Consider the following 12,460-nt stretch of genomic DNA (forward strand, 5'->3'; position numbering starts at 1 on the left):
AATGGGAAAAAGTACGTGGAACGCCGAGCTTTCGGATTGAACGACTCCACTCTGGACGACCTTCTGAATCGCACCTGGGAGGTCTACAACTATGACTTCCTCGACACCGGAGTGCTCTGCTGGATACGGGTTCTGCAAAACAAAGAACGACGGACCGTCAGATGCAACTGGATTCACCCGGACCGAGGTATGCCAGAATGGCATTGCAACATGGCTTGTCGATCGCTGCTATTGTTGCCAAGTCAAGGGTACTGGGATACCGAAGTAGTATACCCAGCCCCACACAGGTCCTCAGGCTGTCGAGCCTGGCTTCCCCGAGAGGAGTTTTGGGGAGATTATCACCTGAATTGCAGGGTGGATGACACCATCCCAACTGCACCGCCGGGGAACTGGACCTTCCGAAATGCCTCCCGAGGCACTCTTCCAGTCAGTGCAACGATTTCGCCTACATCAGCCAATTTGACTAACATGACGGCTTTCCTGATCAGACAAGGACCTAGACAGTTTATGTATCAGGCCGAGCAACAGCACTGTTACAAACACCACTTTCTTTGGTTAAATCCTTGCCTCTGGAATAAGTTTGTGCAATGTGCGGGACAGAATTATATAGTATCAGCCATAGAAGAGTACTGGGCTGATTTTTGGCACTCTACACGTCCACACCGTACAGAAATTGAACCCTGGCTGAACAACACGTTCCCGTGGACGTACATAGCCAAAGACCAAACGTTCTTTATGGGAGACTTCCCAGAGGGGACAGTTCGCTCTCACACTGGATTAACGGATCTATACATTGCCAACTTGCGCACGCAACCCCTTCCGACTCCTGATGACCTTCTCACCGTTCCTAAAACGGACTTTGCAAAAATTGACAAGTGTGTTGCAAACAGAATTTTTGAGAGCCTAAATGACACCTGCTGGAAGAAAACCCTCTCATCGCCACGGTGCGACCTCTGGCAGGTTGGCAACGCTTTTCACTCTACCTGGCGGTATAACTGCCCTGATCCTGATAAAGCTCCTACGGCTAAATGGGCCCTACGAGCCTGGTACGAGGATTACTATCGGAAGTGGGACCACGAGTGGTGGGGACTACAACAACATGAGGTTGAAGCCTGGGTAACACCATGCCTTACAGAATCAACAAACTATTGGGTACAGTACCAGTACATCGCTACGGTCTACTCTAAGGAACGCATGATTTGGCCTGGGATTTTTTGGAGACCGGACAGTTACGTCAGCCCAAGACCTTGGCGCATGACTTGTAAAAACAACACCAGAAATATCCTTGAATGTGTAATAGGTTTGGCCAGACGACCCTGCGGAGAGCTCCGAGGTTGGGAAAGTTACTGCAAAGACCATTATGCAGACGAGTATGACACTCACTCTTCTGAGGTTACTTGGCGAAAGTTCAATGGAACATGGCGAAGGGCGATAGTGAGCGGACGGACCTGCACCGATGCAATTCTAGGATATCATCTCCAGAAGCGCAAAAGTATACTTGGTCTTCCTGTTCCGTTCATCCCAGACTCCCTTATAGCCATCGCAGAAGGACATGCTTTCCGTAAAAGTCTGTGTGATGGCAACATAGACTCAGGGTTTGACTGGGTAGGACCTAACCTTTTGTATTCCAATCTCACCTGTTCAACCACTACAGAGAATTGGCAAAAATGTGGAGAAGGCTCTGATCAACATGACTGTTACTGGTACGAGACTTTGGGGGCAACTTTGGTGGCCGTCGCCTCCGACGTGGAAGAAGTTGCTCATGTGGTGGAGGAAGGCCTCAACATTGTTGAACAATGGTTGATGAGTGCTTTGAGTCTGCTGTGGCCATACCTCTTGGGCCTCCTGGGCGTAGCCGTGGCGTTGATCATCGGTAAAATCGTCCTGGAGGCGTGGCTAAAAGCACTGTGTCGTTGCAAAAGGAGGGACTACCAGCCCCTCCCCCCGAAGGAGGAGCCTACTTCTGCATAAGAGAGAGCTGTCGTGTGCCTGCGAGCCATTCAACCTTCACCGCAGCTGCCGACAAGACCGGATCAAAAGTAACCATCATCGGACATCATGGAAACCAACTCTTCAACTAACTCTTCCACCAACTCGTCGAATCCCAACTCACTTTTTGCACCGATTCAAGTGAGTACCCTTGAGCATTTAGGGATTACCCTGGCCTGGGTAGTCTTCTGCCACACCGGTCCTTGGCCCAAGGGACATCCTATGAGGATCTTCGTCGCGCTACAAGGATATGCCAAGCTTATCCTCCGCCCATTAGTGCTCCGCAAATGGGGGTTGGCTTCATCCCTCTTCGCTTGTTATCTGATGGGCCGTACCCGCATTAATTGGCGCAGGGGTGTTGTGGTCTGCCTATGGCTCATCACCGATACCACAGCTCTGATATTGGAATTGGTCCTTGGGGGCATACAAGCCACACGAACCGCCCCATTTAAGATCCTCACAGCTGTTCTAGAGGGGCTTTTCGCAGTATCCATCCTCGTCTACTTAGCGCGCCAGGCCTTGTCTATCAAGGGTCGGGGACGGCGAATTTGGATGCAAAAGTGGATAATTCTGGCTCTTTGGGCAACGGTTTGGGGGATCCTGGTGGTCCTCTACTGGCTCCGTGAGACCTCGGACCTAGCCATTGTTGTATGGCTGATGACCTACGCGGCAATATTCCATGATTCAGCTCATGTCTATGATCGAGGTGAACCAGCTCCAGATCATGACATTCCGGCTCCTGTGATTAATTCACCTTGGCTCGCAAAACAAGCCGGCACACGGGCTTAAACCAGCCTACTCTCTCAGCTTTCGCTTTCGCATTTTCGTCGTAGTAAGTAAATGAAGTTAATCAATAACCACTGATCATGAAGTTACCTGGGTTACTGTTTCTCCTCAGGCATCAACCTGCTGTATGGGGTGTGGAATCAATGCAGAATCTTTTGGATTCATTTGGGTTGCATCGTCTTCCCGCTGGTGTCACAACTGCGTGAGCAGCCATTTCACCAATGTAACGGCAATCCTCTGCGCCACAGGGCTGGAGGATTTGCCCTACATAGCGGATTCCACATCTAGATCCCTGGAACGGGTGCACAAAATCGTGTGGACCTCTGCGTTTGGCCTAGACGACGACGACGACTTTACAGCATCTCCGTTGTATACGGGACTACGGCTGCCCGTGATTCATAAGTTATGGGAACACCAACTTACTCGGCAATGCCTCCCAACTTTACACCTGTTGGATGGACGACTTGTGGCGGTGGGCGACTACCTTCCGCCTACACGTCCCGTGTCTCCAGATTTGTTTATCGACGCCGGATGCCAGACCAGCAGTGCGACTAACGAGAGAGGTACCCAAACTGAGAACCTCAGTTCATCTCCCCAAGCATGCCGGACTGAGGACATCCTTTCCCCTTCATCTCCATCACCAAGTGATATGGATTTCCAGGAGCTGCTGGCAGAGTTGGACGGCTACTGCAACAATCCATCAACGCTGCCAGACTTCGGCATGGACTTGCCTTCGCCTCTGCAGCCTCCACTGGAACGTTCCACCCTTCCCGTCTCAGGTGAATCTACACTTGACAACGATTTGGGCGCAGAACACTGGCTTTCTCCGCCATCCAATCTGTCGGAGTATGAGGTTGTGGATTCCTGGACACCTTCATCGTCTCCGGTTACCTGCTATGAGCGGGATATCCTCACTACCGATTGTGGTGATGGACTTGATCTCTTTTGACATTGGACTTTGTGGTTTCTGCGAAGCACCGTCCGATCTCAAGGAGGGGGTGTCAAGAAAACTGGCATAGGGTGTGAGATCTTTCCGGGTGCATGCAGAAAAGGTGAATAGAAGCCTGAGAGAAAATAAGTAATCTTGTAGTTTGATTAAAAGCTAATTAAATTGAATATGAATGAATAGTAAAATGAATACAAGTAATCACATAATAACCTTCTGAAATGCATTTTCTGAAATGTGATCTGTAATGATTTCTGTAATGATTTAACTGTGGAAAGATTATGGTTGATGAATTATAATAAGTGAGAGATGTGATTGATTATTAACTGAGGATCAAACTTGTGATAATTTGAACTTGTGATAATTTGAAATCAATTCAAACAGGTTTAACAACAGGTTGAATGTGTTTAATGAGTTATAATAAATAATAGTGAGTTATAGAAAAAGAGAGGAATGCAGTACAGCCCTGAAACAGGAAATGTCGCAAGCAGTTCTGAACAGATGGCCAGGGCGCACAGGATGGATGGTGCGGTGAGTTTGGCTGAGGCAACGGAAAAAAGGGGAAGTACGGGAACTTCCACTACGGTCAGCAAAAACAGGTTGAGAAATGTGGGGACTTTTTCATGAGAGACAGCAGATGTGAAGAAAGTCACGTAGACCAAACCCTCCCATACACACACAGAGTGGAGAAATGTATAAAATGGGCTGAAAAGAGGAACCAGTTGTTCCCAGTCCGGCGGCGCAGAAGGAGAGACAACTTGCAGAAGCAGATTGAAATACGGACCGCACTTCAGAACCACGGGGAAGCTCGGACTTCACACCGCTAAGAAAGGACTGGGTCCCATCGCCCCATCTCTGGTTCTTTATTCGACCGTTGGTCTCGTCTCAACCCAGCAACAATTTCAAACTCTGCAACAAGACTTGGAGGAAGGACAAAGGTCCCTCAGGGATGAGGAACTGGGTTTTGCAAAAGGATTCGGACCCGTTCTGCTTTGTTTCCTTTCTAAGGAGGATTCTTCCACACAAGGCAAAGACCTCAGCCAAGGATGCTAGAAATTCCTGTTGCCAAAAGATCCACCATCGTCTGGGTATGAGTTGAATCTGCTCCTTGAAATTCCATTTCAGAACGTGCGACTTAACTCTTAGGGAAAGGAGACAGGGTAGTATGATTGTACATGTAAATTTTATTACACTGTTTTTGAATTATATACGATTGATTATTGATCTGTATGTCGCATATCCCTGCTTAAGCTTGCTTAATAAATTTATACTATAAAATTCTAATGAGGTTGGTGGACATTGGAATTAATAGAGTCATTTAATCTTTGTCCAGTTCTTTTAATTAAGGTAAAACTAATGTACATGATTCCAGTAAATAGGAGGCTTCATAATTTCCTTTGGTGAGATTAAATAATGACCCTGGGACTTACATCTAAGTCACTAAACATAATCTAGCCGGTTCCAAGTGCAAGTTATGATTTAGAAAGTGAGCTACCGTTAACAGAAGTGGTTATTGGAATTATGCAGCTGCGAGGGCTACTCAGCTGATTGTTTCTTAACTGTAAAGGGTCATAACTTCTGGATTGGAGGTAGTTAGAGCTAGACGAATCACTTTCGCCACCAGTTTAAATAGATTATCTCTTTTAGAGTACTTTTAGGGTAATACCCAGCTCTCAGAGATTTTCCGGACCTGTTAGACGGAGAACTGGTCAGTAGGCAGCCCTGTGAAGTAGTGAGGAGTGGGCGGGGCTGACTATTGCAGGATAACCTTCAGATGACATCACACACAGTACTTTTCCACAAAGTATGTCACATTGACAGATCAGATGTGACCTCAGTCAGAGTTGTGCTACAGACTTTGTAAAGAAAATAATTATTGTTTGGTGCTTAATATAGCTAATCCACGACATGTGTAAAGGTATAGCCAACACTTTAATTTGGAATAGTTTTCTGTTGAACATTTGGGAATTCAGCTGAAGAAGCAGGCCAAAGCAGGGCCTTTTTTCCTCCCCCGCTGACAGACACAAAGCTATAAAATTTACACTCTGATAGGAGTTACAGACTCTTTGGCGCCTCTCCCCGTACCTGGCGCGGCCCAGGACGAAGTCGTCCGCCCTTTGACTTAGATAAAAGCCAGACATCGGAGCTGAGATAGGGGGAGTCCCAGGATCTCTGGGTGTTGAGGGAGTTTCTGATTGGTCAAAGAACGGAACGCCTTGCCTGCATATATTAAATAGGGAAACACCTTTTTACTTTAAGATTCCGTGTTAAGAAAAAGAGAGAGGTTTTTTTTCATCTTTTCTGCACGTGGGCGCCTTTGTCTGTCTTATGTGTTCGTTTGTCTTCCCTTGTGTGTCTTAATTCTTATGAAAAATGCATATCTCTGTTCCTCTGCAGCTTTGTTGTTCATTGCTTTGTATGAGATTAAACTCTGTGATCTGTGACGTCAACACGCTTTGTCGTTGTTTCGTTTTAACAGCACGCGGTTGCGGGTCGCTCATGGAGAACGCCGCTCGATCCCGGGCAAAAGGAAAAGAGGAAGGATCCAAAGGTTTTGTCCAAAGCTAGCATTTAATGATCCTCATTTTTTAATATTTGGGGGCTTCGTCCGGTTCTGGAATCTTGGCGGGTGGCGGTCTCTCCCCGATCGATCCGTCCGGCTGGTGCGGTAAGACGTTTTTTAATTACTCTTTTGTTGTGCGCAGCCACGCGGAGTTTCGGAGCTGCAAGGGTGGATAGTTTTGCTCTTAAAATAGTCTGTTGTTAGTTATAATTGGAATTTAACGATAGCCTGCGGTAGGTTTTGAGTGTGTGGTACACTGTATGGAAATACGCATGTACAGCGGACCGTAGCGGGTTCAGACTGAGGATTTTGCGCTCCCTCAGTTGTAAAAGCTGGGTTTTCTTAAGTTTATGTCTTTTTCCCTGGAGACCCATGGCTGTGCTCCTTAAAGAAAGAAATTTAGGAATTGTGTATTTTGAAATAACCTGGGGTAGGTTTATTCAGTGTGTGGGACACTTTAAAAAATGGCTTGCGGGAAGCTTTGACAATAGTCTGAGGTAGACTGTTAAGGAATCAAGTATTAGTGTTTGGCACACTTTAAAAATAGCTTGCGGGAAGCTTTGACAAATAGTCTGCGGTAGACTTTATAAACGGCCTGCGGTAGGCTTTGATATGGTGCATTTTTTATTTTTTGGCCGGCATTTTATTTTTCCCCGTCTGTCTGTTACGTTTGTCTGAAAACGTGTTTGTGTTCTCTCTGTGTGTGCTGCTTTGTGTGCCGGCTGCCGTGGAAGTGCGCTGTTTGTCCTCAGAGCTTTGTGTGTGCGTATGTGTGTCTGCGTGTGTGTCTGTGTGGCCGTGTGTGTGCGCGTGCACGAGTTCGGGCTGGCTGTGTGTTTCAGCAGAGTGTTAAGTTGTTTGGATAGCGCTGTGTGTGTGAATTTGCATTGATTTTGCTGCGTTTTATTGTGAAGTTATTATGGACACTGAGTTGCTACACGTGCTGTACGCTATTTTATGGTCGGGGTTCGTTGAAGAGTCGTAACGGGGAAAGTAGAACGATGGCGAACACGTGGTCGTTTAGTTTAAAAATAAATAAATAAATAAAATAAGAGATAAGTACATAACACTGGTACCAGAAAACAAAATTATTGGTTGTGGTTTGATTTTAACATAACTTTGAGATGTCTCTCTTTTTAAACGTGCACGGGGATTTAAAAGGTTACTGACGATTGGGGTTTAAATTTAATTAAATTGACACATGACAACATTGGACAATTTCTGAAGCTTCAGTAAATTTCATATAAATTTTAGTAAAATTGATATAAATTACAGTAAAATTTGATAGAATAATGACCACAGACTGACACTTGGGGACTGATGAAATTTTGACTGACTATAAAACCTGGCCAGATGTGTGTGTTTTGTGTTTTCTGTAATGTGTTGTGTGTTTTTGTTTGTGTTATAATTCATGTTGGTTTGACAGAGTGTGTGATTGGAGATAAAATACCATTTGGTATTTTATGTCATATAACTACTGAATTTTTCTCAGTGCTGTTTGATGGTGCAAAATTTCTAGTTTTTACAAACATCCTCTGTGTTAAATTGAACTAACTTCTTAAAATTAAACAATAACAGCAGTAACTGTGACCTGCAGTGTACAGTTTGGAAGGTGATTAAAGGATAGAATCTTGATAAAATACATTATCTGAACAAATTGAAATTACAATATGGGTTCTACGGTTAAATAAATGAATAAATAAATAACGAAAGAAAGAATAAGCCAAGAAAATTAGGTCACAGAGGATTCTAGAAATGCTGTCTTGGCAAATTAATAGTTAAATACATAAATATGCTGAATGGATAAATAGATAAATACATAACTGATTAGGTACAGCTATGAAATAAATTAAATAAAAATTTATATAGACTTGAGAACTGAATAGTGGATATAATGTTAATTATTCCTTCTAAGGCTGTGAAGGTAGTAGGAAAATGGAATGACATACAATGAGTAAAATAGGATTTTTTTCATGAGTTGAGGATAAGAAAAAAAAAACGAAGATTTTTAGAGAAACAGGCTCTAACTGTAAGAGGTAATTGTTCAGATAACAACAAACTGCAATATACAACTGACTCTAGATATTTTCACAATCAGTCTTTTTCAAACAGACCAAAACTTTAAGATAGATAAAATATTGTTAAATCTACAGGACTTACGGATAATTAGACAGGATAAATTAGAAGTCACTCTCTTGTTAAATAGAAATTGGTTAAATATAGAAAAGTTTGCTAAAATTTACAAGATTTGTTGTTGAAGGATAACATTAAGTTTGAAATAACTTATTGGTTAATAAATAAAAAAGATTATATGGAACTATTGTAGAGAATCAATATTAAACTGTAATACGAGATGATTCAATACTGCCTATAGACAGACGAGAGGGCTTCGAATAAAATAAAATAAGAAAATTAAGTAAAATAAATACATAGAACAAAACAAGAAGAAGCGACAAGTATGTTTATTTAAGATATGAGAATAATGGAGCTCAGGGAGGAGTTTCAACCCCCATTCACAGAAGTTCAGCACGGGAGAACAAGCTACAGCTGTGCTGTAATTTCTACCCCCACTAGATTCAACTAATTAACATGTGAAACCTTTTTGCATATCACTAATTTTAAGTACAAAGCAACCTCTGCTCACAGCAGCTCAGCAGAAAAGAACAAACAACTGTAAGGCAAATAATTTTCTCTCCCATCGTTTAAACTACCTCCTGGAAAATGTAAAATATAAGTTTGTAGCATCGAAACACTGAGTCGCCTGTCACACACAGACACTCTTGGTAATGATTTTCTGTTTTCCTTTCATATTACTTTATATATTAAGTAGTGAGTAATTTAGGATTTTAATCTTTACATTTCTTTACATTAGTCTGATTTTTTATTTGGCTATTTGTGTCAGTTCTTTGTTTATTTTGTTAAATATAACGAATTACTTTCTTTCTTTTGAGTTATCAGTTTCCTCTGGACCCGTTCACCAGGGGATAGGGAATTTTGGTCTTTAGTTTAATTTTTTTTTCATTTGTAGATTTGGTTATATTCGGACCAGTATTTCTCGAAATTTATCATTTTTAGATTTTCTCAACTAAGACTACATTTTGAATTTTTTCAATGTCTCTCTGGCCGGTTTATGCAACACTTTCACAGAGTCTTAATTGGTAAACACGTTTTGTCAAACGCTAGTGAAAAGTTTTGAGAAGCTTGTAAAATGACTTATTTGACAATCATAACAGTAATGTCCTTTACAACTGTAATGTGAAGTATTTTGGGAAAATAGCAATTTTGAAGGTTTAAACCATGCAGAATGAATTGTTCTGTTTGATTTTTGAAAGGTTTATTTTTTGGGACAAAAGGCAGCCTTAAATTTGGGTAGTATTTTTCAGTAAAATAATAATCCTGTTTCATCATCATCGTTATTTCACATAATAGAAATATGATACATTAGCCAGTAATGTATCATACAGGGGGGAGAATATGTTACGGATTTATTTTTATTTTTATATTACTTACGTAATTTACTGAAACTTTTATTACTTAAACAAATTTTTTGAAGAACATGTCTGATATGTGTTACACAAAAAAGTGAAACGAAAATATGGTCTGATAAGTGCTTATTTTAAATGGATTTGAGTTGTTCTCCATTAAAAGATTTTCTGACAATGGGCTAAGGTATGTTGATACAATAGATAAATTTATAGTGATAATGGAGCATATTTTGGTTAATTAACTTGGGAAAATAATTATAGAAATTAAAATATTATTGTGTCAGCCATTTTCAGAGCATTAATTTAATGGAGCATGAATGTTTTAAGAAATGTTTTGAAGAATCTGTCATTGATTAAAGTTATCATTAATCAGGAAACGTACACAGGTGGGATTATAATGGTTTTTTCTAAACTTGATTTTTGTTTTGATTTACATCCATTTAAAACGATTTTGAATAAAACTTTAAATTCGACGACAAGTATAAACCTGGGTACAATTGGTGTATTTTGAAAATGTCTGGATTTGTTTCATTATAATTTCTCCAAGTCTAACTTTTCAATTTTGTTTAAGGAACGCATGTAAAATGATTTACACAGATAACCAATAAGATCTAGTTTGTTCTATGAAAGTAATTTAAACTGGACTGTTTAATTCACATTGTTATTCATTTTGATGGTAAATGTAAGCTTTACAACTACATTTTTAAGTTTTTGTTATTGTTTTGTTTCGTTTGTTTAATCCTATTTTTACAAGATTGGTTTAAGAAAAGATCTGCATATGTTTAACATTCTGGGAACACGTTACTTTGGAAACATGTCTTTTGAAGCAAATGATTACAGGGTTTTGGTGTTTTCCATCGGTTAGGAGCTATAGTATATTATAATAGAAACGTAAATTGAAGGGATCACATCCACCATTTGATGAACAGAACTGGACAGAGTAGGAGATAAGGTTTCAAGTGATGTGTTGCTCATGGTTTTACACACAGACTGCCCTGGAGCTCGGAGCTCCAGGACTCTGGACTCTGTCATACAAGCTGTGTCATGCGAGGCGGGGGTGGGGCTCCTTGGAGAAGCGGCTTCACACTTATTTCGAAGATAACAGCCACAGAGCCACGAGCGTTGGAGGATTCACTTGAACACAAAGTGAATTGAAGATGTTTGTGTTGAATTACACAAATGAATGATGCCTTTGGATAAATCTGATCTCTGTCTTGTCATTATAGTTTTGCAGCTGGTTTCCTGGTGCCCTGCGGATGTGGTCTCCTTCAAAGTCTGCGTTCTTTGATAAAAAGGATTAAAATAATTTCCCTGGATGGAAAATAACAAAACAAATTTATTTTTAGGTGAAACCATCGTTTGATTATGCTGACTGTAATGAAGATGATATTAAAGAATGTGGTAATTGTGTTTCTGATGCTAATGAAATTCATGTTGAACACAAAATGTCTGTTTAATGACCTGTGACAGGTCGTTTCTTGAGGTTTCCAGTCGAAGAAGATCAGGCTACAAGAGGATCATCATCGACATTAATTTTTATTGCGTGTTTTTCGTTCGTTGGGAACTTTGAAAAGGACTTTCGTTTCGTTTTTTGCGCGCATTTTTTGAACATTTTCCTGACGAAGACTTCATATTTTTTAAGAGACTGTCGATGGACATTTAAAAAAAAACAGAAAAAGACGAGCAGCAGATTGTAACTTTGTGTGTTTCTCATTTTGGCAGATTGTAATTTTGTGGTGAATGTTGTCCTTTAAGTTGCAGACATTTCTTACTAATTTTTCTATGTATGTTTCTGTTTTATTTTTTCATTTTATACTTTGGGTTTTGTTTGTCCTGTGTTTTTGTTTTATGATTTTATATTTCTGTAAGGATGAGTCGTTTTTACCCTTGGGTTTTGTTTGAAAAGGGGGAACTGTATATAATTAGGCTACGTCAACCTTTTGTTTTCTATTTTTTGTTTTGTTTTATTTTTTTAATACATAGTTTTGGTTCTGCATTAGCAGGCTTAATCAATTTTTATTGAGGTCTTTTTGAAGACCTCAAAAGGGGGAACTGTAAAGAAAATAATTATTGTTTGGTGCTTAATATAGCTAATCCACGACATGTGTAAAGGTATAGCCAACACTTTAATTTGGAATAGTTTTCTGTTGAACATTTGGGAATTCAGCTGAAGAAGCAGGCCAAAGCAGGGCCTTTTTTCCTCCCCCGCTGACAGACACAAAGCTATAAAATTTACACTCTGATAGGAGTTACAGACTCTTTGGCGCCTCTCCCCGTACCTGGCGCGGCCCAGGACGAAGTCGTCCGCCCTTTGACTTAGATAAAAGCCAGACATCGGAGCTGAGATAGGGGGAGTCCCAGGATCTCTGGGTGTTGAGGGAGTTTCTGATTGGTCAAAGAACGGAACGCCTTGCCTGCATATATTAAATAGGGAAACACCTTTTTACTTTAAGATTCCGTGTTAAGAAAAAGAGAGAGGTTTTTTTTCATCTTTTCTGCACGTGGGCGCCTTTGTCTGTCTTATGTGTTCGTTTGTCTTCCCTTGTGTGTCTTAATTCTTATGAAAAATGCATATCTCTGTTCCTCTGCAGCTTTGTTGTTCATTGCTTTGTATGAGATTAAACTCTGTGATCTGTGACGTCAACACGCTTTGTCGTTGTTTCGTTTTAACAGCACGCGGTTGCGGGTCGC

The 12,460-nt window shown here is 41.1% G+C and overlaps 1 protein-coding gene across 2 annotated transcripts in view; it reads right to left on the reverse strand.

Annotated features, from left to right (window-relative positions):
* The window catches only part of LOC116713329 (GDNF family receptor alpha-1-like), a 127,964-nt gene that overhangs the window by 22,557 nt on the left and 92,947 nt on the right, over positions 1 to 12,460 (reverse strand). The window lies entirely within an intron of this gene.

This window comes from Xiphophorus hellerii, chromosome 22, assembly GCF_003331165.1.
Source record: "Xiphophorus hellerii strain 12219 chromosome 22, Xiphophorus_hellerii-4.1, whole genome shotgun sequence".
NCBI lineage: Eukaryota > Metazoa > Chordata > Actinopteri > Cyprinodontiformes > Poeciliidae > Xiphophorus > Xiphophorus hellerii.